Source organism: Papio anubis, chromosome 6, assembly GCF_008728515.1.
Source record: "Papio anubis isolate 15944 chromosome 6, Panubis1.0, whole genome shotgun sequence".
In the NCBI taxonomy this organism is placed as follows: domain Eukaryota; kingdom Metazoa; phylum Chordata; class Mammalia; order Primates; family Cercopithecidae; genus Papio; species Papio anubis.
This window is the reverse complement of record NC_044981.1, coordinates 74,974,672-75,000,327: the sequence shown is the minus strand read 5'-3', so window position 1 is coordinate 75,000,327 and position 25,656 is coordinate 74,974,672. Positions and strand designations below refer to the sequence as shown.

The following is a 25,656-nucleotide window of genomic DNA, read 5'->3' as shown; positions in this document are numbered from 1 at the left end:
GATGTACTAAGGATGGTGGGAAGGGACCACCCCTTGCAGGCAATAGGCAGCAAATTGTCTGTAGAGAATTTAAAAATAACAATAAAATCAACTATAAGTCAGTCTGCTTTTTTATCATCACCACACACTGACAATACTAAGTAATGTCAGTGATGAAATACTTCTCCCTATAAATAACTTTTCTTGGTCTAAGTTCTGAATAATTACTGGTTATTGTGTGTATGTGCTTCTGATTAATAGATTTTTGTTATCCTTTAGTAGGTATTCTATATGGAACTTAATTTGGAGAAATCCCCATTAATCAGTTGGCTCCCAACACACAGGGATTCAGTAACTTGCATTCTTTATGATGAGTAAGTTAATAAAAAATAAAGTTTGATTTGGACATAACCATTGTGGTACTCCATATTTCTACTTTTAAACAGTGACTCAAAATTAAATAATGATAGCACAGAGATTGGAAAGAGAAGGAAACAGAATTAGAGAATTTCCATTCTGTTATTCTATGTGGCCCCCTAGAGATTTTATTTGTGCTTCAAATGTAACAGAGTGAAGCAGCGCAAAATGTGAGGTATGATACATCTGGTTGGTAGATGGTAATTTCAGTTTGTATATGCAGTATTTTAATGAATTTGAATAATAGCTTTAAAGAGTTGAAATATGCTTTCCTTCTTAAATTGTTAACTAAAGAATGAATCAAGAAAATAAAACATTAAATCAGTGGTATCATTTATTAGTGGCAGATATTTTTAAAAGCATAATAATTAGGAATTCTTTCTGCTACCATTCTCCATGCTTCAAACACTGACCAATGTGCAAAGTGGTCGGAGATGACCATGTTCAAGATGGTAAAGTTGAAATAAAGGAAATATTTTATTCTTGGGCTTCTTTTTTATTTCTGGAAGACTGTTGCTGAGCCCTCAGAAGAGAAGTTGAAACAATTGAATGGTGATGGGCAGACATAATCGTCTCTTGTGGTCAATGATATGACAGATACTCACAGTGGTGACAGGCACAAATCAAAGAAATAATTCCCAGTCTTTATGCATATCTTCCGTAAACAATTATTTGAATTTTTGCAGCATTCACTCTTTTGGAAGCATTGCTTTACACACGGCTCTCTTGGTATTTCAGAAAACAATTCATTCATTCATTTAATTCTTACCTCATTGATGGGAAACACTGCAGAATGTGCCTGACAATGAAATAGAGCTTCCAAGAGTAGATGGGATGCTCATTATAAAGCCACACAGTCCAAGTAAGCTTGAAAAGCTAATTTTGATCTTCAAATACCATACAATCCAAAAGAAAATGTGGACCCAAGAGGCTTAGTTTAAAATTCTTCTCTGTTGCATGCAATTGTTTTTTCTGTGTTACCTTCTTCAGTGTGAAGTTTTAGATGAGGCTAATAAGATCCCACAATATTTACAGGCAGCCCAAATCAGTCTTGAACAATGTACAGTGAAACAATAAGCTTTAAAGTTGTTGCTTAAAGACCATGAAATTATGAAGAAGACTGTAATTATGCCATAAAACATTGAAGGGACAAAAAACCCACCAAAATGGAATCAAAGTAAAAACATCTGAGCTGTAGCAGATGCAGAAGGAAATCTTACCTGAACTTTTTTGTCATCTATCTAAAGCAGAGCTTAAGAGAGTCAGTTGCTACAAACACCCTTCACCTCCCAGAGGGGGTCTCCAGTTAGGGAGGTAACTGACCTTAGACACTGGGACATTTCCCCCCAAGAAGTTATGTAAACAAGCCTCACAGAATCTTTCATCCTTCGAAGCTCTAACACCACTTCCACTCCCCTAATTAAGCTGGTACAGAAACTGTATCCCTAGATGTCTGGGGAGCTGCTTTCTCTATATAGCGCTCTGACATATGTAACTAATTTTTCTCCTGTTAATCTGTGTATTGTCCATTCTCGGGCTCCTGATCATTCAGACCTAAGTTGGCAGAGCAAAAGTTTTCTCCCATAACAACATGTAAGAAAATGGATATTGACATTTTAAAAATCAAATTTTGAAGAAGAATGCCAGGAGAAATAACAGGAGATGCTGGTCATACATTGCTAGGTGTTAGAAAAAGGTCTAAAATTGAACCACTTTATTGTTCTTACCAAGAAATGGACATTAGTTCTAAAGCAAAGGATCAAATAAAGTCTCTGATTTTTGTAGCAGAGGAAAACCTTTGAAAGTTTTAACAAAATATGATATAAACTTATATAAATTTACTTAAGGTACTTTAGTGAACATTTTTTGATTGAGACATTTGAAAGCTGCTAGAATAAATCTCAAAGAAAAAATGACATTCTCAGTATTGAAATTTCTGGATTATCATGACATGGGATTTTTTTGAATCTCTGCTGAACTTAAGCTTAAGACCTTTCCCTACTATTTGCAGGGAAATTCACATGTGTTGTTTTATGTGGAAAAAAAGTCTTCGAAATTAAAACTAATAAAAAATGTTCTTGGATCATCCAGGAGGAAAGATAGATTGAAAAATCTGGCTATGCAATCATTGAATATGAATATGCAAAGAAGATCTATCTTGACAAAATTAAGTCTTGAAACTAGAAACTGTAATGTTACTCATTACTGTGACAGGTCAATATTAAGGCATACATTTTTCCCTTTTTTCAAAAATCTCATTAATGTAATTAAAATATATTAAACTATTACTTTTTCTTTTTTTCTGTAATAGTTTACAATTTAGAATGACTAGGAGGTCCGTTATTCAATCAATTCTTCTGTTGTATCATCATGATCACATTTACAAAAGTCAATACAACAGTTCTCACTGTTTACATTGCTTTTCTGCCGATTATTATTACTTATTTCAGTTTGTGATCATCATAGTGCTTTTCCAGATGCAAAAATGTCGTTTGAATATTTTATAAGAATTTGTTTATGTAGACATTCTAATTGCTTATATTCTCATTCTAATTACTAAAGAATGACTGGGTAATATCAATGCCTCTTTGACTTTTCTACTGGAACAAAGTCACACAACATCATATATTATAAATTATATGATAGTAATCTATAAATGTTCTTTGTCCACAGAATCAGAAGGATAGAAAATTGAACTGTGAGAAACCCAAGCAAATTAGAAAACTATGTAATAGAAAAATTCAGCTTAAAGGGGCATAAGCAGATTAAACTAAGATTGAAAATGTATTAATTTCCTATCTACTGAAGTAATTTTGTCATGTAGAGGAGTGGGGCATGAAAAAATGGTTGATTCTGGGTGTCAGATGCCCTGGGTGAGCACTGGGTGTGCCAATCCTTGAGATCCCTCCTCCTTAGCCTTCCCTCCCAAATTTGCCTCCCTCCCAGCCTGTCCCTCATCCCTCTGGGCTTTCTTATTTTAATCAGGGAATCTGAGGTTTAAATGGAGGTCTGGTGCTAGCAGGAGAGATCAACAAACCCTTAGACCTATTGATAAGTCAAGAAACCATAGACACCCTTCTATTCATTTTTTGTATTAGAATGCAGAGGTACTGAGTACCTTTTGTTCTCAGAATTGGTTTTTGTCTCCAATTCTGGAAAACAGGGAAAATTTTGATCAGCTCCTCATACCACCACACAATTTAAAATGACCAGGAGGTCCTTTATTCAATCGCTTCTTCTGTTGTACCAGGTAGGCATTGCTAAATGTGAAAGCAGTGATTTGGGTTTAATGAGATAATTTCAAAACTTTCCCTAAAAAGAACTTCTTCAATTCTCAGCTTTAGTTTTAAGTATCTTACATTACTTCAACTTGTAGTTTTAAAATAGAGTGGTAGATAATTTAAAAATATGTAATAATATAACTTTAATGCACAGAGGAAAATAATACGAGAAATTCACTCTTCTTTCCAGCTGCCGCAATATCGACAGGATTTGTAGTAATGGAAAACTCAGCTTTCATTTCCAGTTGAAATGGATAGAAATGGTGCCAATATGCACAGTGTTATTTTGTAAAGATGTACATTTATTAAATTAGATTTTAAAACTTGAGACTACATGACATAAATTCTCTCTAAAATTGTTCAAAGTTGCTCTCAGGCAAGTCATATTCCAATTTCTTCATCTGTTTTTGCTTCCCTAGGACAGAAATATGAGTGTTTGAGGGCAAGTGATTCTCTTTGTGGTTCCCTCCTGGGGAGAAGTCATCAGTGCAGCCCTGCAAATGAGCAGCCGATGCTGGTTCCCTGGTCAATGAACCAGAAGGCTGGGCAAATGGAAGCCAGCTTTTATTTTTCTCTTTTCCTCCTGCTACTGGCTGCTAATTTAGGGACTTGAGATCAGCGTGTATTTGATTTTCTCTGGGTATGCCAACCCCTTCAGGTGGAGCCCTTGCAATAGCATTGCAGAAACGGAAAGAGAAAAACAAGATAAAGAAACTTATGTGTCTTTTGATTTGGAAGGCAGCTTATGAATTTTGTTATACCATATACTGCACGAAAAGAGAAACTTAAGGTTTTTGTATGTCTGCTCACCATTTAAAGAGAATATTGGTTCCAGTTCACTAACACAGAGGCAGGAAAATTAGCAAACTGAATGCAATCATCATGGTTAATGGTTTCCTCAGAAAATCTTTAAAATTATGCATCTTTCTCTTTTAACAAAAGGATATCTAAATTTGATATTTTAAAAAAGAATCCCAAAATGTGGAAGGACTGATACTTCAAAGGAAAACAGTTAAATCATAAAGGGGATACAGTATGGTCTTGATCTACATAATAAGTGTTTTTAATTTGGGCTATCCCAACAGTTATTAAGCCATTTCCTTCCTGTCATTTCTTAAAATATCAGTATTTTAATGAAATACACTGGAACCTGAGATAAACATTTTCACATTTAATGAAGAGTAGCTCCCTTTTCTACAAGTCACAAACTATTTGGGTTGAGTGCCTCAAAACTTCTTAAAATTTCTTAAACCTGTCTTTCAAATCAATGCTTGCCTAGGATAAGAAATCAATGGTGAAACTATAAATAGATGTAAACTTGAAATAAAATACTAGTTGTGTTAATTTTATTAATTTATGCCTCATGACATCAACTGAGGCTACTACTGGATTTTGTCCATTCAACAGGCTTTCTAATCCCCTTCCTCTCAAAATAGACCCTGGTCCTTTGGCCACAGAGATGGGGTTAGGTGTGAGTCTGTTACCCAGCTAGGCCAATCGCCATTCTTCCCTGGATTGATAAATGAACACTCAAGAAAAAAGTTCTTTCTTTTCAGCTGGGCTGCAAAATTGCCAGAGGATCAGTACCCTGCCATAAGGAGAACAGTAGGAGAGAGTAACAATGCACATAAGACTTGAGGGCAGGTGAAGAGAAAGAATCCTGGTCCCAGTGATCTCCAGGTGTCGCCTCTCAGCCCTGGTTCCTGAAACCCTTTCTTTAGATTTGTCATCTACCACAGTATCATCTCTAGCTCCCTAAGCAATGAATCATCTCTTTTGTTTTCCTGCTTAAAAATCGTTTCAGTTTCTGCAACTTGCAGCCAAAATGTCCACACGAATATATGTGCCATTTTACAGCACTTACTTTTTAAGTTTAGTCTTTTGTTCACATACAGGAAGACTTTTTTTTTTTTTTTTTTTTGATGTGCCATTATATCTGCTCTGTTAGCTTTGAAAATGCACAGAGATGTGTAAGGACCACCATAATCAAGATATGCAACAGTTTCATCATACCCCAAAATACCCTTGTGCTACTTACCCCTTTACAACCAATCCCTGATCCCAAGCTCAGCCACTGGGAGTAATTAACCTGTTCTCCATCCCAATAGTTTTGCCTTTTCCAGATTGTTATATAGATGCAACCATAGAGAATATAGCCTTTTGTATCCGGCTCCGTTCACTTAGCAAAGGGATTGGCAAACTTTCTCTGTAAAGGGCCAAGTAATAATTATTTTCATCTTTGTAGGCCATATAGTCTCTTGCAACTATTCAGCTCTGCCATTGTAGCATGAAAACAGCCACAGACAATGCATAAATGAATGGGTGTTGCTGGATTTGGCCTGCAAACCAAAGAGCTTGCTGACACCTACTTTAGCATCATATATTTGAGGGTCATCAATCTTGCCTGTATTAATAGTTTGTTCCTTTAGATGACTGAGTAATATTCCATTATGTAGCTATATCACAGTGTATTTATCCATTCAACAGGTGAAAGGCATTCTGATTGTTTCCAATTTTGGGTGATTATAAGTAAAACTGTGTCACAGTCTGAATGTGTCCCTCAAAATTTATATGTTGAAACTTAATCACCAATATAATAATATTAAGTGGTGGGACCTTTAGGAGGTGATTAGGTCATGAGGGATCCTCCCACATGAATGGAATTTAGGCCCTTATTAAAGAGGTTTTATATAGGGTCCAGCCCTTTTGCTCCTCTGGTCTTCCACCAGGTGAGGACAGAGCATTTGTCACCTCTGGAGGATACATCAATAAGGTGACATCTTGAAAGCAGAGAGGCTGGGTCCTTGCCAGACACTAAACCTACTGGAACGTTGATCTAGGGCTTCTCAGCCTCCAGAACTGTGAGAAATAAATTTCTATTCTTGCCAGGTGTGGTAGCGTCACTTATGGTACCAACTACTCAGGAAGCTGAGATGGAGGATTGCTTGAGCATGGGAGTTTGAGGCTACAGTGAGCCAAGATCATGCCACTGAACTCCATCTTGGGTGACAGAGTGAGATCCTGCCTCAAAAAAAAATATCTTCTTTATAAATTCCCCGATCACAGGCATTTCATTATAGGAGCACAGACAAGATTAAGACAAACTGCTGTCAACATTTTGTACACATTTTTGTATAAGCTTGTTTCATTTCTCTTGGGTAAAATACCTAGGAGTAGGATTGCTGGGCTGCATAGTTGCTTGCTGCTTTTTTAGCTTTATAAGAAAATTACGGGGGTGGGGGAGGTGCCAAGATGGTTGTCTAAAAGCAGCTAGTGTGTGCCACTCTCACAGAGAAAAGATAGAGTAGCCAGTAAACACTAGCTCTTTAACTGGATCATCCCGGAGGGCACACTGGGATTCATCAAGGAAACAATGTGATCCACAGAAAACAGGGAAGAGCAAGACACGACAGCTGCCCACCAAGGATTGGCATGGAGCCAAGGGCGGGTCCCCACCATGGAAAAATGGTGAGTGAGTGAGATGCCCTGGGACCCACACTTCTGCCATGAGCCTTTGCAATCCTAGGCACAGGCGATCCCCCCAACCCCTACCCACTAGAGCCTTCAGACTGACACTGAAAACATACCAAGCACTCTCTCAGACAACAAGCACAATAAAAATAGAAATCAGTAGCAAGATCTCTCAAAACCATACAAATAAATGGAAATTAAACAATCTGCTCCTGAATGGCTTTTGGGTAAACAATGAAATTAAGACAAATATCAAGAAATTCTTTGAAACTAATGAAAATAAAAGTACCACATACCAGAATGTCTGGGACACAGCTAAAGCAATGTTGAGGAAAGTTTATCGTGCTAAATGCCCACATCAAAAAGTCAGAAAGATCTCAAATTAACAATCTAATATCACGCCTAGAAGAACTCGAAAACCAAAAGCAAACCAATCCCAAAGCTAGCAGAAGAAAAGAAATAACCAAAATCAGAGCTGAACTGAATGAAATGGAAATAAGAAAAACCATACAAAGGATCAATTAAACCAAAACTTTATTTTTTGAAAGAATAAATAAGATTGATAGACTACTAGCTAGATTATTAAAGAAAAAAAGAATATCCAAATAAAGACAAATGAAAAAGCGGACATTACCACTGATCCCATAGAAATATTAAGAAAACCTCAGAAACTACTATGGACACCTCTATGCACACAAACTAGAAAACCTAGAAAAAATGGATGAGTTACTGGAAACATACAACCTCCCAAGATTGAACCGGGAAGAAATTGAACCCCTGAACAGACCAATAATGAGTTCTAAAATTGAATCAGTAATAAAAACCTGCCAACCAGAAAAAGCCTTGGACCAGACAGATTCACAGCCAAATTCCACCAGATGTATAAAGAAGAGCTGTTACCAATCATACTGAAACTATTCCAACAAATTGAGGAGGGGGGAATCTGTCCAAACTCATTCTATGAGGCCAGCATCATTCTGATACCAAAACTTGGCAGAGACACACACACAAAAGAAAACTTCAGACCAATATCCCTGATGAACATAGATTGAAAAATTCTCAACAAAATACTAGAAAACTGAATCCAGCAGCCCATCAAAAAGCTAATCCACCATGATCAAGAAGGCTTTATTACTAGGATGCAAGGTTGGTTCAACATACGCAAATTGAATGTGATTCATAGCATAACTGTAACTAAAAGCAAAAATCCACAAGATCATCTCATTAGACACAGAAAAGGCTTTCAATAAAATTCAACAGCCCTTCATGTTAAAAACCTTCAGTAAACTAGGCAATGAAGGTAAACGCCTCAAAATAATGAGCGCTGTCTTTGACAAACCCACAGCCAACATCACACTGAATGGGCAAAATCTGAGAACATTGAGAACCAGAACAAGGATGCCCACTCTCACTACTCCTATTCAGCATAGTACTGGAAGTCCTAGCCAGAGCAATCAGATAAGAGAAAGAAAAAAAAGGCATCCAGATAGGAAAAGAGGAAGTCAAACTATCTCTCTTTGCAGACGATATGATACTATACCTAGAAAACCCCATAGTCAAGGCGAGGGAGAGCATTAGGACAAATACCTAATGTATGTGGGGCTTAAAACCTAGATGATGGATTGATAGGTGCAGCAAACCACCATGGCAGATGTATATCTATGTAACAAACCTGCACGTTCTGCACATGTATTCCAGAACTTAAAGTAAAATAAAAAAAGAAAAAAGAAGGTCAGGCCTGGTGGCTCACACCTGTAATCCCAACACTTTGGGAGGTCAAGGCAGGTGGATCATGAGGTCAGGAGTTCAAGACCAGCCTGACCAACATAGTGAAACCCCGTCTCTACTGGTGCATGCCTGTAATCCCAGCTACTCAGGAGACTGAGGCAGGAGAATCACTTGAAACCGGGAGGCAGAGGTTGCAGTGAGCCAAGATTGCCACTGCACTCCAGCCTAGGTGACAGAGTAAGACTCAGTCTGAAAAAAAAAAAAGAAATGTTGCGGGAAGTCAGGTACCCCGAATGGAGAGACTGGCTGAAGCCACGGCAGAAGAACATAAATTGTGAAGATTTTATGGACATTTATTAGTTCCCCAAATTAATACTTTTATAATTTCTTATGCCTGTCTTTACTGCAATCTCTGAACATAAATTGTGAAGATTTTGTGTACACTTACCACTTCCGCAGTCAATACCCTTGTGATTTCCTATGCCTGTCTTTACTTTAATCTCTTAATCCCATCATCTTTGTAAGCTGAGGAGGATGAATGTCACCTCAGGACCCTGTGATGATTGTGTTAACTGCACAAATTGTTTCCAGAGCATGTGTGTTTGAATAATATGAAATCTGGGCACCTTGAAAAAAGACCACAGTAACAGCAATCTTCAGGGAACAAGGGAGATGGCCTTGGATTCTGACTGCAAGTGAGCCAGGTGGAACAGAGTCATATTTCTCTTCTTTCAAAAGCAAATAGGAGAAATATCACTGAATTCTTTTTCTCAGCAAGGAACATCCCTGAGAAAGAGAATGCGCCCTGAGGGTAGGTCTATAGATGGCCCCCTGGAGGCAGCCGCCTTTTACAGTCCAAGCCCAAGGGATGAAATAAGACCCTGTCTCCTGTAGTGCTCCCTGGCTTATTAGGACGAGGAAGTTCCCGCCTAATAAATTTTGGTCAGGCAGGTTGTCTGCTCTCAAATCCTGTCTCCTGATAAGATGTTATCAATGACAATGCATGCCCGAAACTTCATTAGCAATTTTAATTTTGCCCCATCCTGTGGTCCTGTGATCTCGCCCTGCCTCCACTTGCTTTGTGATATTTTATTACCTTGTGAAGTATGTGATCTCTGTGACCCACACCCTATTCGTGCACTCCCTCCCCTTTTGAAAATCACTAACAAAAACTTGCTGGTTTTATGGCTTAGTGAGTATCATGGAACCTGACGACGTGTGATGTCTCCCTGGGGCACCCAGCTTTAAAATTTCTTTCTTGTACTCTTTCTTTTTATTTCTCAAACCAGCCGAGATGCTTAGGGAAATAGAAAAGAATCCATGATAAATATCGGGGATGGGGTTTCCCCCAATAAAGAAATAAAAGAAAAAACCCCATAGTCTTCTAGGCTTCTAGGTATAACATCATTCTTCCAGGGTTTATAAAATCCTAAAAGAAGACCTAGAAAACACCATTTTGGACACTGGTCTGACAAAGACTTTATGATGAACACTCCAAAAACAATTGCAACAAAAACAAAAATTGACAAGTGAGACCTAATTAAACTAAAGGGCTTCTGCACAAAAAAAGAACTATCAATAGAATAAACAGACAACCTCCAAAGAAGGATTGATTATTTGCAAACTATGTATCCAACAAAGGTCTAATATATAGACTCTATAAGGAACTTAAACAAATCAACAAACAAAAAACAAATCACCCCTTTAAAAATTGGCAAAGGAACATGAACAAACACTCCTCAAAAAAGACATTCATCTGGTCAACAAGCTTATAAAAAATGCTCAAAGTCATTAATCATTAGGGAAATGCAAATCAAAAGCAAAATGAGATGCCATCTTACACCAGTCAGAATGGCTACTATTAAAAAGTCCAAAAATAACAGGTGCTGGCAAGGTTGTGGAGATAAGGGAACACATACATGGCTGGTGGGAATGTAAATTAGTTCTGCCACTGTAGAAAGCAATCTGGAGATTTCTCAAAGAACTTAAAATAGAACTACCATTTGATCCAGCAATCCCATTACTGGGTATATAACCAAAGAGGTATACATCATTCTACCATAAAGACCCATGCATGTGTGTGTTCATCGCTGTACTATTCACAATAGCAAAGACAAGGAATCAATCTGGATGCCCATCAATGGTAGACTGGATAAAGAAAATTTGGTACATATACACCATGGAATACAATGCAGCCATAAAAAGAATGAGATCACGTCATTTGCAGAAACATGACTAGACAATGAGTAAGCCAGTTATGTGTCAAATTAATCTTCTGTTTAAAGACTAATGTTTTTTAGTCATAAATGCCACTAATTCAGCATAACTATTTTATAAGAATAAAACAGACAAAAAAGAATGAGTTCACAAGATGCAATATTTTCACATATACTTTTCACAGTAATCCGATCCCAATGTTAATTCAAGTTTCAAAAATAAATAAAAGCATTCAGAGAAATTTTTTTAAAAGAAAATGACAATCTATCTTCCAGAGTGGCTGTGCCTTTTTTCGTGCCCAGCAGCAATATATGACAATTCTTCTTGTGCCTTATGCTAGATAGCATTTGTTAGCATTAGTTTGTTTCTTAAAAATCTTTTGCCATTCAAATAGGAGTATAATAGTATCTCATGTTTTTAATCTGAATTTGGATTTCCCTAATGAATAATTATGTTAAGCATTTTTTCAGGTGTCTGTCAATCTACCTTTTTGGTGAAGTGTCTATTCAAATCTTTTGCCCATTTTTTATTGGGTTATTTGCTTTTGTTGACTATTAAGATTTAAAACAATATTCTGGATACAAATTATTTGTCATATATGTGATTTTATATATTTTCTCAGTCTGTAGCTTGTCTTTTTATTCTTTTAATGGTACCTTCCACCAATTCTACCTCTCAATACCTTGTGGGATAGAATTTCAACATATGAACTTGTAGGGGATATACACATTCAGTCCATAGCAAGCAGAATTTAAAAAATAGTTTTATTCTTTTGCAGGGAAAAAGTTTTTAACTTTCGATGAAGTTATATTGATGAATTTTTTCCTTTAGAGTAATGCTTTTGGAGTCATATCTGAGATCTCTTTCTCTAACCTGAGGTCACAAAGATTTTCTCCTGTTTTCTTCTGAAAGTTTTATATTTTTATATTTTATATTTGGGTTTATAATTCATTTGGGTTAATTTTTATATGAGGTGTATAACATCAAGGTCCTTTTTTGAATATTGCGGTGTAATTATTCCAACTGAAAAGACTGTTCTTCCTCTACTATTCTTTCTTTGTCTTTGCATAATTGCTAAAAATCAGTTGACCACATTTCAGTGAATCTATTTCTGAGATGTCTATTCTTGCCATGGATCTACATTTTGCAAACATCACACTATCTTGATTTCTGTTATTTTACAGTAAATCTTCAAATTAGGTAGTGTTGCTAGGATCAGACAACAGCTCTGTTTTACCACTTGTGGGTGGTGCTTCTCACATTCAGTTTTCAAACCCTATGTATGTGAACGACTAAAGGGTCAGTCTAGGACTTGAGCAGTGAGGATAGATCATAGTTAGTTTCCCTTCTCTTACAGCTTTAGCTACCTGGGATGTCATGCAATACTATACATTTGTGGTTGCTCTTGGAGTGAATTGATGAGAGGAAGAGAGAACAACCATATGAATTCCTTTTGCTGATTCCTCTGACTAGTGAGACAAGTTTTCTCTGGACTTTTAGATGCTCATGCCAGGGCTGCCACCACTGCTACAGCAGGGCATCTTCCTGGTTCAGGTTGGCCTTAAGGGAGAGGGAAAAAAGGGAGGGGGAATGATATGGTTTGGCTGTGTCCCCACACAAATCTGATCTTGAACTCCCATGTGTTGTGGGAGGGACCTAGTGGGAGATAATTGAATCATGGGAGCAGGTCTTTCCTGTGCTGTTCTCATGATAGTGAATAAGTCTCACGAGATCTGGTAGTTTTAAAAAGAGAAGTTCCCCTGCACAAGCTCTCTCTCTTTGCCTGCTTCCATCCATGGAAGATGTGACTTGCTCCTCCTTGCCTTTTACCATGATTGCAAGACTTCCCCAGCCATGTGGAACTGTAAGTTCAATCAAACCTCTTTCTTTTTTAAATTGCCCAGTCTCGATTCCAGACCCGCACGCCGCGCGCACAGAGCTCTCAGCGCCGCTCCCAGCCACAGCCTCCCGCGCCTCGCTCAGCTCCAACATGGCAAAAGCCTCCAGCCCTACAGAAACTGAGCGGTGCATCGAGTCCCTGATTGCTGTTTTCCAGAAGTATGCTGGAAAGGATGGTTATAACTACACTCTCTCCAAGACGGAGTTCCTAAGCTTCATGAATACAGAACTAGCTGCCTTCACAAAGAACCAAAAGGATCCCGGTGTCCTTGACCGCATAATGAAGAGACTGGATACCAACAGTGATGGACAGCTAGATTTCTCAGAATTTCTGAATCTGATTGGTGGCCAAGCTATGGCTTGCCATGACTCCTTCCTCAAGGCTGTCCCTTCCCAGAAGCGGATCTGAGGACCCCCTGGGCCTGGCCTTCAAACGCATCCCCTTTCCTTCCAGCCTTTCTGTCATCATCTCCATAGCCCACACATCCCCTGAGCCCAGCATACCAACCACCTCATGCAGGCCCCACCTGCCAATAGTAATAAAACAATGTCACTTTTTTAAAACATGAAAAAAAAAAAAATTGCCCAGTCTCGGGTATGTCTTTATCAGAAGCATGAAAACAGACTAATACAGGGAAGGATGTCTTAGTCTGCTCAGGACCTTATAATAAATTTCCATAGGCTGCATGGCTTAAAAACAATAGAAATTTGTTTCTCATAGTTCTGGAGGCCAGAATTCCAAGATACAGGTGCCAACATGATCAGGCTCTGGTGAGGGCCCTTTTCTGAGCTGCCCACTGTAGACTTCCTACTGCATGCTCTAACGGTGAAAGGAGCAAGGCAGCTCTCTTGGGACTCTTTATTTACTTTTTTTTAGAGACGGAGTCTTACTGTGTTGCCCAGACTGAACTCAAATTCCTGGGGTCAAGCCATCCTCCTGCCTCAGCCTCCTGAGCAACTGAGATTACAAGGGTACTACTGTGCCTAACTGGGGCCTCTTTTATAAGGGCACTAACCCTCATTATGAGGGCTCCATTTCCATGACCTAATCATCCCCTAAAGACCCCACCTCCTGATATCATCACCTTACAGGTTAGGATGTCAACATGTGAATATTGTGGGGGGAACAAACATTCAGTCCATTGTATTGCAAAAGGGGATCCCCAATATTCCAGCTGCATCCCTTCCCCAGTCTTTTGCCTAGAAAGAGGCAGTTTCTCTTGTAACTTTTGCTGTCTACACCCACTGTGCAGTTCCCAGAATTGGCTTACCTTCAGGTCAAAGCTGGGAGATTAAGGAGAGAAAGAAATACAGAAAACTCAAGACTGTTTTGGATTCTGCTTCAAGTTTTGACGTTCCTTCCCAATCTATGTGCTATGGTTTACTTTTCAAAGTCCTCAAGTAGTTACTTTTTATATTTTGTCCAGATTTTAGTTATCAGTGAGGGATAGTCTATATTGGGCTTACTCAATCTTGGCCAGCACCAGAAGTTCACACTGCTTATTTTTAAGGCTAGTCTTTAAGATTTTTATATTACACTAAAAATTGAAAGTAATCTTTTTTCTCCTTATTTGGAAACTGTGTTCTGTTTCTGTTTATGATGCCCTGTTATGTCAGCCTCTATGCCCTACTGAAATTATGCTCTTAATCTGGCACTTAATCATCGTACCTATAACCTGAGAAATCCTTATTTCCTTTTTGTGTTTGATTTCTATATTAGGCTATAATGAAACAGTTCAATGAGAAAATGCCAGATTATTAAAAATAAAAATCTTGTATTATATGAGTTTTTGATTCTCTCAGATAATCTGATCACTTAGAACTACCAAAGATTCAGTATTTATCTGATTTTTCAACTGTATTGGTTTTCTTATGACGTGAAAGATATGAAAGAACACACCAGGAGAGAAAGCAGAAGAACCGAACTATGTGTGCACATCTTGCTTTTCCATTACCCACATTTCTGAAACTTCTTAAAAATGCACAATGGGTCATACTCCAAATTCCCAACAGTTAAAAGTATAAATCAAGAGAGATGCACTTTAATTCTGAAACTACCATTTACTGGTTATGTGACCTTTGATAATTTACTTAATTTACTGGATTTGATTTTCTTGTTTGCTAAATGGGTTCGTGGGACAAAGTCTCTAAAACTTTTCTTACATACACACTATGGAATACTATGCAGTCATAAAAAAGAATGAGATCATGTCCTTTGTAGCAACGTGGATGGAGCTGTAGGCCATAATCCTTAGCAAACTAATGCAGGAACAGAACACCAAATACCGTGTGTTTTCACTTATAGGTGGGAGCTAAACAACGAGAACACATGAACACAAAGAGGGGAACAACAGACACAGGTAACCAAAGCAAAAATTGACAAATGGATTAAATCAAGCTAAAAAGCTTCTGCACAACAAAGGAAACAATCAATGAAGTAAAGAGACAACCTATAGAATGGGAATAAATATTTGCAAACCATCCATTTGACAAGGCATTAATAACCAGGCTATATAGTGAACTCAATTCAATAGCAAAAGAACAAATAATCCAATTGAAGAATAGGCAAAAGATCTGAATAGACATTTCTCAAAAGAAGGCATACTAATGGCCAAAAAATATGTGAGAAAAAAAATGATCTACAGGGAAATGCAAATCAAAACCACAATAAGTTATAATTTCACCTTAGTTAAAATGGCTATTATGGAAAAGACAAAATAAACGCTAACAAGGCTGCAGGGAAAGAGGAATGCTTGTACACTGTGAGTGGAATGCAAATTAATACAGCCACTAGAGAAAAGAGTATGAAACTTCCTCAAAAAAACTAAAAATAGAACTACCATATGATCCAGCAATCTCAGTTTTTAGTAAATATTCAAAAGAAAGGACATCAGTATATAGAAGAGATATCCACACTCCCATGTTTATTGCAGCACTATTCATGATAGCCAAGATATGAAATCAACCTAAGTGTTCATTATTGGACAAATGAATAAAGAAAGTGTAGTACATATATGCAATGGAATATGATTCAGCCATAAGAAAGAATAAAATCTTGTCACTTGCAGCAACATGGTTGGATCTAGAGGACATTAAGTTAAAGGAAACAAACCAATCATAGAAAGACAAATGTTGCATGTTCTCACTCATATTTGAGAGATAAAATTGATCTCATGGAGGTAAACAGTAGAAGAATGTTTACCAGATGCTGGGAAGGGGCATCAGAGGATGATGAGAGATTGATTAATGGATACAAAAATACATTTAGATAGAAGGAATAAGTTCTATTCAATAGCACAATAGAGAGATTATAGTTAACAATAATTTATTGTATATTTCAAAATAGCTAGAAGATTGGAAATGCTCCCAACACAAAGAAATGATAAATATTTAGCTGATAGATATACAATTATTCATATTTGATCAGTACACATCATATACTATATCAAAATATCACAAGTACCTTGCAAATATGTACAACTGTTGTGTATTCATTAAAAATTTTAAAATATTTTTAAAGAATTTAAAATTTTAAATAAATCAGAAAAAATAAGCATGTCAAATAAACACATATAATATTTTTCATAAAACAATTGGAAAAGTCTAAGAAATCATGACAACAAATCACCAATAGATGAAAATATTAACTTTTGACAAATTTGTTAGGTTTGGCCAATCTCAGTTCCCCTTTCCTTCCTGTGGTTTTATACTTTAGAAATTTAGATAAATATTACCATACCATATGTATATTTTGGAACTTTCTTTTTCCTTCAACTGTAGCCCACTGACACCTGCTCCTCTCGTTCATTCACATCACCTGCTTTATTGTTTACCATCGAACAACTGTACAAACATTAATCCATTCTCCTGTCGGCAACTGTTATATTGTTTACTGATTTATACTACTGCAAACAATAATGTCTTATTTCTACCATCTTATTTTGTATTTTCTGCTTGCCTTTATTTTCTTTCTTTAAGTTTTCCCCTGTAATGTTATGCATTACAAATTACCCATATTTTTGTAGCCAGTCAAATTTAGCAGTGGGGGATAGTGTACTACTCTTAATTTTTAAATATAAATATTTAGCTATATACTTTTCTAAGAATGTTTAAAGTTTTTCAGTATTTTAACCTTCCCATGTAGGACATAGGCCTCAGCATGTTTTAGCTAGTCATTGAGCAACTCGCCTGCTATTTTCACCTGATTTTAATTTTTACATTTTGTTAACACAAAAATTAGGAGAACCTGTATAGTCAATAGCTAATTAAGACTTGTTTTATGATGAATTTTGTTTCTTTTAACTCAGCCCTTTTGAATTTGTTTCTTTTTGCACAGTTCATCCTTTAATAATCTTTTAGTATGGGTTAGTGAATTGTAAACATTTTAGGGTTTGGTATGAAAAATATCTTTTTTTTTTCTTTACAATTCGGTGATGTAAAACATTTATTTATTTATTTATTTTGAGCTATAATTTTCCACCTTTATTTATCAGGCACTTTTACAATTAAGAAATTGTTTTTGGATTTTTTATTTTTTTATATTTTTATTTTATTATACTTTAAGTTTTGGGGTACTTGTGCCGAACGTGCAGTTTTGTTACATAGGTATACACATGCCATGATGGTTTGCTGCACCATCAACCCGTCATCTACATTAGGTATTTCTCCTAATGCTATCCTCCCCTAATGCTAGCCCCCCACCCTCAACAGGCCCTGGTGTGTGATGCGCCCCTCCCTGTTTCCATGTGTTCTCATTGTTCAACTCCTGCTTATGAGTGAGAACATGTGGTGTTTGGTTTTCTGTTCTTGCGATAGTTTGCTGAGAAAGATGGGTTCCAGCTGCATCCATGTGCCTACAAAGGACACAAACTCATCCTTTTTTATGGCTGCATAGTATTCCATGGTGTATATGTGCCACATTTTCTTAATCCAATCTGTCACTGCTGGACATTAGGGTTGATTCCAAGTCTTTGCTATTGTGAATAGTGCTGCAATAAACATACGTGTGCATGTGTCTTTATAGCAGCATGATTTATAATCCTTTGGGTATATACCCAGTAATGGGATGGCTGGGTCAAATGGTATTTCTGCTTCTAGATCCTTGAGGAATTGCCAAACTGTCTTCCACAATGACTGAACTAATTTACACTCCCACCAACAGTGCAAAAGTGTTCCTATTTCTCCACATCCTCTCCAGCATCTGTTGTTTCCTGACTTTTCAATGTTTACCATTCTAACTGGCATGAGATGGTATCTCATTGAGGTTTTGATTTTCACTTATCTAATGACCAGTGATGATGAATCTTTTTTCATATGTTTGTTGGCTGCATAAATGTCTTCTTTTGAGAAGTGTCTGTTCATATCTTTTGCCTACTTTTTGATGGGGTTGTTTGTTTTTTTCTTATAAATCTAAGTTCTTTGTAGATGCTGGATATTAGCCCTTTGTCAGATGAATAGATTGCAAAATTTTCTCCCATTTGGTAGGTTGCCTGTTCATTCTGATGATAGTTTCTTTCATTTATAATTTATCTGGGCTTAATAAAATTCTGGACTGGAAATGTTTGTTCCTTTAGTACTTTAAAGATATTAATGTATTACCCTCTGTCATTCATTGTTGCCTGTGACAAATATGCTGTGTAATTGGCATTCTTTTGTAATAATAGCTAACATGTTTCAAGTGCCTACTCTGTACCATATGTTGAGTACAAATTTTAACTCACTTCTACTTTACGACAACCCTCATAAGTAAGCATTGTTAATATTTTCATGTACTAGATAGGGAAACAAGAGCACCAAGAGTTGAAGTATCTTGATCAGTGTGCACAGTCAATTAGTGGTAGATCTGGGAGTGTGTGTTTATCATGATCTGAGTGTGCTTTGGGGCCAACGAATTATATCTTTCTCCCTTTTTTCTTTTTCTTTTTTAGTGAAAGTAAATTTATTAAGTGAAGGAATAAAGAATGGCTACTCCATAGACAGAGCAGCCTATATCTGTCAATTCTGCAGAATTCTGAGCTGAAATCTCTTCAAAATCTGTGCTTTTCAATTATTCCCTTCTTATTCTTATCAAACTCTTGTGTTGGCAAAGGCATTGTGTATGGTTGTGCAGATAACACACTGCATGACCCTGGGGGCTCTTCAAACCAGAGTAGTCTATGTGCCTTCTCTTTTTGACTTATTTTCAGGCAATTCACCTAAAGACATTTTCATCAATTATCAAAAAATTGAGGTTTAAATAAAGAAATTTGTACTACATGTTTGTAAATTAGCTATTACATATCTGGTGCTGCAGGGAAGAAAATTGTTTCTGATGACTAATTGCCAAGTAATTCAGGTTGACCTCAATTTCTCAAATAAAAATAATAATGACGATGATAATAATACCTTTCTCATGTGTCATGTTCCACTGTCTTAAAAGTAATTCGTGCACAATATTTAACCTAATGTTGACCACAACCCTGTGAGCTCGTTGGGAGGTATGGAATCATTATACCTATTTGACAGACAGGGGACCAGATCTTACAGAAATCAGTTAGCCTATGTAAGGTTACAAAGCTATTGAAGGCCAATTGGACCCATGTCTTCTGAGTCTTAAACTGTTCTTATAACATTTTAAAGAACTAAAAGCATTCACAGAGAGGTTCAAGAGCAGAATAAGACCTTTGGAAATCAATAGGGTCTAGTGAAGCACCACTGACTTATCATTACTGTGATTAATTTTACCATAAAATAAACTGTATTAAGTAACATAATAAAATATAATACAGTGTGAAAAAAAATTTATTAGACATGCAGTTGTTTAATTGCCAATGGTTTTCCATGACTGAATGAATTCTAGGCACCATAGCATGGTATAGATAGCCTTTTACATTTTGGTTCCTCCTCTCATTTTTCTGGTAGCTTTTCTTATTATTCCTGTTCCCAGCACTATAATTTTTCATCATTTCTAAAATACGTTGAGCCATTTCAGAGCTGGCATTTCTCTTCTCTCTGATTTCTGCCTCCTCCATCGGGTCCGTGGAGCAGACCACCTGTGAGGTTCCTGTGGATGAGATAACCTAATCTGTGACTTCTTTGCCAGTTCTCTTCTTTTTATGTGTCTCTTTCTTTTCCACTGAACTGTGAGCTCCTAGAGAATGGAGGCTAGTCCTTATTTAAATCCACACAGTTCTTAGCACAGGTCTTGGGCCACACACAGTAAGTACCTTACATTTTGTGAATGAATGGATAAAATGAAACAAAAAAGTACTTTTTAATATAACATTTTTAAGAAGTTTTACAATTTGAAGGCACCTTTGTGTGTCAATAGTTTGAATGTGTCTCCAAAATTCACATTGAAACATAGTCCCCATTGTGGGGGTATTAAGAAGGGGGGCCTTTGGGGAAGTGATTAAGTCATGAGGGCTCTACCTCATGCACGGATTAGTGCTTTACAAAAGGGCTGAAGACAACTAGGTTAGGCCCCTTTGCTCTTTTGCTCCTCCACCATGTGAGGACACAGTATTTGTCCCCTAATGCTGATGTCTTGATCTTGGACTTCCCATCCTCCAGAACTATCAGAAAATAAACTTCTGTTGTTTATAAATTACACAGTCTCAGGTATTTTGTTATAGTAACACAAACAGATTAATACCTAACCTTTTACTTTCAAGCTCTCTGAAAAATACAAAGTGCTACCTTAATATATGACAAAGGAATGATCAACAAATTAATCAGTGAATGAGTTAGTGGATCATAACAATAAAATATTTTAATACTTCTATGTGTGGGGTTTAATAATACCTACTTTCACTTTAAAATTTAATGTAGTCAGTTTCATGTGCAACTAACTCTTACTTTGCTGACATTTAAATCTATAAGCTCACAAACTTAATCCGTAAAATAAATGCAATGTAAAAGGTTTAAAATTTGTCAGGGAATTTGAATGAAGGAGTATGGGCAAATACAACTTGCCATGTTACATATTGATTTCATCATTTCTGACCCTGGAAAATACAATCAATGTTTATCAAGGCAGCCGATGAGGAATGGTGGGGGCTAAATGAGCTTCCTGTGTGTATTCATTCTGATTATAAGTGAAACAAAAGGGATCCACCATGAATTATGTCTGTGGTGAAGTTGATTAAACCTGTATGCACCGTCACAGTGTGACTGAAATGTTATCGAATCCGTGGTGAGTTGCCCTTCTGAATGCTGTTTGCCTTGCGGGAGCAGCAGGCAGGCAGCTCTTCCTCAGTTCAGTGATTTTACTGCATGTATACAATCTCAGCCAAGTGCAACAGAAAATACTCGGCAGCACTAGAAAGACAGCCAAGCCATAAATGACACAATGGCTGTTTCAGAGAGTCCCAATGCAAGGAACGGTGCTGTTTGATAAGTGTTAAAAAAAGGGACAATGTACACAAGGCATTCCATTACATTGTCAAAGCCAGATTAGAGAAAATCCTATCTCTTTGTTAGTTTTGTAAGCAGGCAAGGAAGGAGAAATATAAGGAAATATTCAACGAGAAAAAAAATATATAAAAGCACTCTTTCGCACCTGATCAAGTACATGTGCAACTAACGCTTACTTTGCTGACATTTAAATCTACATTATACGAGGAATTTAAGAGCTATTGAGGGAGGTGCTACTACGGAGATAGAAAATTCCATCATGTGGTTCTGTGTGCTGGTCTACTATCCCTTCTCCATTCAAAAATATTAATAAGTCTCTTGCTAGGATACATAAAAGATGTAAAGGAAGAAGTCCTTGCCTGGTGAAAATGCACTTTGGCATTTTCAATTGGATTATTGTTAGAGGTTATAATGCAGATCACCAGGTTTTCGCATGAACACATTTCCCCATACAGAGTCCAGACAGTTCTATGTTACACCGCATTCCATAATAAGCTTATCACAGAGATATTTACTTTGGGAAGCATTTAGCATCTTTGGAGTTTAGGAATGTTGTTTAGGAAATGATTTCCTCGAGTCCCTTAGCATTAGTATCTATTTTAGCAGAGGGCAAGAATTAGGGGTGTTCTATTTATTTACATATTCATTCAGCAATTTACTTATTTCCAAAGGCTTTTTATTAATCTTTCCTTTTCCTAGGCCATCTTAGAAATCTCTGTAAAGCATGTCAATAAAAACTGAATTATACTTCCTTCGTAACTAGATATTAATGCTAGCTGTCAGTTACTTATAAAGTCCTGCATCTTTTTTACTAACACAGTCATGAGAATGAGCACAGACCCAAAATCTCATAGGCTAAAATATCTGCCAAAATGGAAATCAGGAGGCACCTTTCCTTGTGTGCGATTCTGTTTGTGGGCTTTCAGAGCAACTGGCTACAAGCATGTTAATGCAATCAATCATCACAAGTTGAACATGAGAATTGGAGAAGGTAGGGGAAACATCAGGAAATGTGAGTGCATTGCATTTTGGAGGCCTTACCTTATTTCAAATAATACTCTGATATGTTATTCCAAGCTTCTGAGGGATAAACTGCCTCTCTCTGTTTTGACTATATTTTCTCCATTATTTGGCATTTGGAACAAATACTTTTTACATTACATTACACTGTTTAATTCAACAAACATTATAAAGCTTCTGCTTACACTGTTCAACTGAGAAATGCGAACATTTCTTAGGAAACAAGGAGCCGTAAGACCCCACTGGACCTCCCCTCTGCACCACAGAACCAGAGTTCACTCCCTTCTCCAGAGTCATGTGTTAGAAAGTCTAACTAACGGGAGCGTAAACAGTGGTAAGTTTCTGGAGTCTAAATTGTATGTAGGAGTCCATTTAACCAATTTTATATTAGAATTACTAATACTACATGATAGAACTGAACATAAAATTCACACGAATTTTTAAGATAAAGCACAGCTCCAAAGAAATACCATCCTGAAGCAGTCTGAAGGCCTATACTCCTCTGCTGTGAGTGGTACCTAGGAAGGAACTGTGAGAACATTCTGTGCGAGACAAGTTATTAGGCATGGAGCACTGGGAAGTAAAAAGAGGTTAGCCAGGGTCTTTTTTACTCATGAAGCTTATAATTAGGAAGTAGAAGATGTGTTTACCATGAACACACACAAAAACTGCAGAAAGATACCAGGGAAAGATCAGTTGTGATCAACAGAACTACCACGTGAGTGTTGGTACCTGAAAAGGGCCTAGAAATTAAAGTAGAGTTTCAATAGGTAGAGTGTGTGGAAGGGCTTTCCAGGTGGAGGGGTCAGCCTATGCAAAGGCACAGAGGCATGAACCAAGATGACAGATTTATCAAGCCATGTCAGTGTGGCTGCAATATAAGGTAGGGCACTGGGAGGAAGACTTATCAAAAGTCATGTTTATGTATATATTTATTGTGTTGTTTCAGACAAACCAACGTCCAGTTTTTAAAGAAATCTTCTAGTGAATAACTGACTTTGTAAAATGAGAATGACTTTCCCACTTATCTGTAAAAAAAAAGATTGGATTTTTAAATTGCTTTAGATTGGGGCACAAACACATGATAGATTGTATGATAGATTCAGTGGGCAATTTTTCCTTCAATTGCCCACAGAGGTATTTTGTTTGTTTATCCCACAAATATGTACGTAATGGTAAATGGTAAATTTGTGTAATGGTAATGTCTACAATTACCAGGCAGAAAGCTGAAACAAACTGGCAAAAAATGCCTCCACACTCGACGAAAAATAGACAGAAATGTCAGAATATTCCTTTCTTTTTTTTTTTTTCTTTGAGACCGAGTCTCACTCTGTCCCCCAGGCTCCCAGCCTCCCCAGGCTGGAGTGCAGTGGTGCGATCTCTGCTCACTCCAACCTCTGCCTCCTGGGTTCAAGTGATTCTTCTGCCTCAGCCTCCCATATAGCTGGGATTACAGGTGCACACCACCACACCCGGCTAATTTCTGTAGTTGTTTTAGTAGAGATGGGGTTTTGCTATGTTGGCCAGGCTAGTCTCAAACTCCTGACCTCAAGTGAGCTGCCCGTCTTGGCCTCCCAAGGTGCTGGAGTTATAGGCGTGAGCCACTGCATCCAGCCAGGAATATTCCTTTCTAATGACTGATCATCCACTGCCATTCAGAGCACACCTCTGACACAGGATCTTGGGAAGACACAAAACGTTGCTTGACAAAGCATGGAATTGGAACAAAGGAAGATGGGAGTTTGATGGATGAATCATACAGGTCTCAGTGCAGTGATACAAAAGCGAATGACCTCTGTTGCATTAGAGGAAGCAGAATCATATTGAGTGGGTAGATTTGGGGTTCAAAATTTGAGCACAGCCCAGCCACATAGCAACTATATAACCCCTGGGATAGATATTTGGTCTCTCTTAAAGTCTCAGTTCCCTCATTTGTAAAATGTTATGTGAGTAGTAGTAATAGCTGACACTTACAGCAGCTACAATGAACCAACTAGACTAAATGTCTGGTGCTTTCGCGCTCTCTCTCTCTCTCTCGCTCTCTCTCTCTCTCTATCTCTCTCTCTCTATATATATATATATGTCAATGACAACAACCTTTAGAGGCAAATGCTATTATTATCCCAGTTTTGTAGATGAGGAAACAGGCACTTCCACTTCCTACAGAAATGATGAAGGCTAATCTCTTCTGCGATGAATTATAAATGTCCCATTTCATGGTAGCAGGCATTACTTTCTCCAGATTTCTCCTGGAAGTGAGTCAACTTCTCTCTGCAATTGACTTTTAGGGGGTCTGAAAGGGCATGAACTCTGGTTCTGTGGTGCTGAGGGGAGGACCAGTGGGGTCTGAGGGCTTCTTGTCTCCTAAAATATCTAAAATCGAATACACATCATGGCCTAAGATATAATTTTATTTCCTCTTTCATTCTCTAAATTTCCAACTAGTCCATGAAAATAATTCATATTCTTTTAAAAATATTTTTACCCTTATTTTGTGTCAATTGGTAATCCTGACTTTAGTTTCTCAAGTGCATTCCCACCTTCACTTCCCCACAGTGCATTCTTCAGCTTCTCCTCAGACTAGCAGGAAAGGAGTCACGCCAAAGCTTGGCCCCTTCTCCCTTGCTTTCTCCCATACCCTTGATATAATTGTATTTCACCGTTTTCACCCAGCCACAGAAATTCATCATCTAGTGGCCAAAACATGAACATTTGCTAGATCATATGTCTTTCTTCTCTAACCATCATGGAAAAAACACTCCGAAGCTCTTTCATAATGTGTATCACACACCCAGATGAGAATAAACCCGGCTGAGGAGGTGCTGTGGACCAAATAGTTTTGTGCCCTCAAAATTCTGACGTTGAAGCCCTACCCCCTACCCCATGTGATGGTATTTGGAGATGGGGCCTTTGGGAGATAATTAGGGTTAGATTAGGTCATGAAGTGGAGCTCTCAGGATGGGATTAGTGTCTTTATAAAAAGAGACACCAGAAAGCATGCTCTCTCTGTCTCTGCCATGTGGGACACAGTGGGAAAGCGGCCATCTGTAAGCCAGAAAGAGAGCCCGCACCAGAACCTGACCATGCTGGGGCCATGACCTCAGACTGCCACCTCCAGAACAGTGAGAAAATACATTCTGCTGTTTAAATCCACCCAGTTTATGATGTTTTGTTATGGCAACCGAAGCTGACTAATGCAGTGAAGAAAGCTTCTAACCTGTTCTTCCTACCTGGATTACCAGAATCTTAA

At 37.6% G+C, this 25,656-nt stretch overlaps 1 long non-coding RNA gene and 1 pseudogene across 2 annotated transcripts in view; one reads left to right on the top strand and one right to left on the bottom strand.

Moving 5' to 3' along the window:
- The window catches only part of LOC103883810, a 46,766-nt gene that overhangs the window by 13,138 nt on the left and 7,972 nt on the right, over positions 1–25,656 (bottom strand). The window lies entirely within an intron of this gene.
- LOC100999914 lies at positions 12,987–13,573 on the top strand (annotated as a pseudogene). Its single transcript, XR_646164.4, has one exon. The product of XR_646164.4 is annotated as a protein S100-A11 pseudogene (transcript).